This window comes from Hibiscus syriacus, unplaced genomic scaffold (assembly GCF_006381635.1).
Source record: "Hibiscus syriacus cultivar Baekdansim isolate YM2019G1 unplaced genomic scaffold, ASM638163v2 tig00111388_pilon, whole genome shotgun sequence".
Lineage (NCBI taxonomy): Eukaryota > Viridiplantae > Streptophyta > Magnoliopsida > Malvales > Malvaceae > Hibiscus > Hibiscus syriacus.
In genome coordinates, this window is record NW_024063076.1 from 1,356,823 (window position 1) to 1,358,837 (window position 2,015).

A 2,015-nucleotide genomic window follows, 5' to 3' on the forward strand; every position below is an offset into this window, starting at 1 on the left:
TTAATCATATCACTCAACTATTTAAATGTTTCACTCAAACCACTTGCCGATAACTTCTAACATAGGAGGTGGTGTAACAGTTAAAAAACTTGGTATAATTAAATATTTTATCTATAATACATATATATTTTATCAATTTGGTCCTAGTGTTTATTTAATTTTAAAAATAATCATCATTCAATAAGATGGTAACACATGTTACTACGTGATTGAATTTTTAACTTTAATTTACTTAATTTAATAAATTTTTCATCCAATCAAATCATCCACATGTCATTAAATAAGTGAATGGAAAACAAATTGGTCGAAAGTGTAGCGTTGGGTTTTGAATCTGGGACGTGGGTATAGAGGAATGTCTTAACCACATGATAGGCACTATAATTAGATAACACAATACAGCATAATATATGATATAATATTGACTCAAAAAGGAAAATAGCCTAGTGAGGACTCGAACCTAGATTAATTAAAGAGTATGAAACACATAAACCACTAAAATAAAATACACAATTAAATGAAATATATCTTAAATTTTAAAATAAAAATATAATAAATTAAATTATAAATGTGAAAATATATACTTTTTTTTATAAAAATGAATATAAAAATATATTTAAAATAAATATAAATGTGGAAAATAAAAAAATTAAATTTAGTTTACAAATATAAAATATTATAAATTCATTTTTATTTTAAATCTTGTATTAAGTATGGTTCATGGTATAGATAAATGTATTCACATATTAATTATTTACCGCATTTAATTTAGTGGTTTATGTATTTTCCTACTCTTTAATTAATCTAAGTTTGACTCCTCATTCAAACTTATTTTTCTGTTTTTTTACTGCCATTAATAATTATATATATGTATATTTTGTTGTAATAAATAATTAATTCTAGTGTATAACATAGTGGTTATGACATTTTTATAAGTTGTTCACGTCTTGGGTTCAAGAACCAAAACCCACTCTCAACGCCATTTGATTGGATGAAAAATATATTAAATTAAATAATTCAAATTAAAAAAATCTAATCACACAAAGACATGTGTCATCATCTTGTTAAAAGATTATATTTAAAAAATAAATTAAAATTGAGACCAAAATAATAAAATGTATAAATATTATAGACTAAATATGTAATTATATCAAAATTTTCAATTGTCACGTCACCTCATTCGTTAAAAGTTAGTAATGAGTGAACTACTTAAATAGTTAAGTGATCTGATTGACGAAATCGAAACATTAGTAGTTAAAGTGAAAAAGAGTAATAGTTAAGTGGTCATCATATTGTTTACCCTAAATTTATATATATATATATAATTTAAATTTTATAGAATTTATTTTTAACTTCAAATTTATTGGACTTGAATCAACTTACCCAGGGGTGAGTAACGAAACCGAGAAAATCGAAAAATCGACACGAATCGAGTAAAACGGTTCGGTTCGATTCGGTTTGGCTTTAAATGGTTCGGTTTTCGGTTCGGTTTAAAGGCTTCATTTTTTTGATTCGGTTTGATTCGGGTTTTCCATATGGAACCCATTTGTTCCATATTGAACCGAATAGGCAATTTTTGTTAAAAAAATTATAGTTTCAAGTGATTTTTTCATTGAAAAACCGAAAAATCGAACCGAACCGAAAAACTCGAACCGTTAAAAAACCCGAACCGAACCGAAAAAACCGGTTTCGATTTTTTCGGTTTTTTAATTATTCGATTTCGGTTTCGATTTAAATATTGAAAAATCGTTTATTTCAGTTCGGTTCAGTTTTTAGTAAAAAACCAAACCGAACCGAACCGAATAAACTCTTACCCATACTAATATTCTTTTTCAATCTCTAAAAAGTTTAAATAAAATTGAATTAATAAAATAAAAATCATTAATTCATGTCTCTGAATTTGAGATGGATTACCCGGCCTTTAGCCCATTTGTAAGCAGGGTGTGTGTTGGATTGTCAAAGGGGCTTTAGAATTCCTCAGCAGCATCGCCGTTTTCAACTGCCTTCAACTTCGGAGT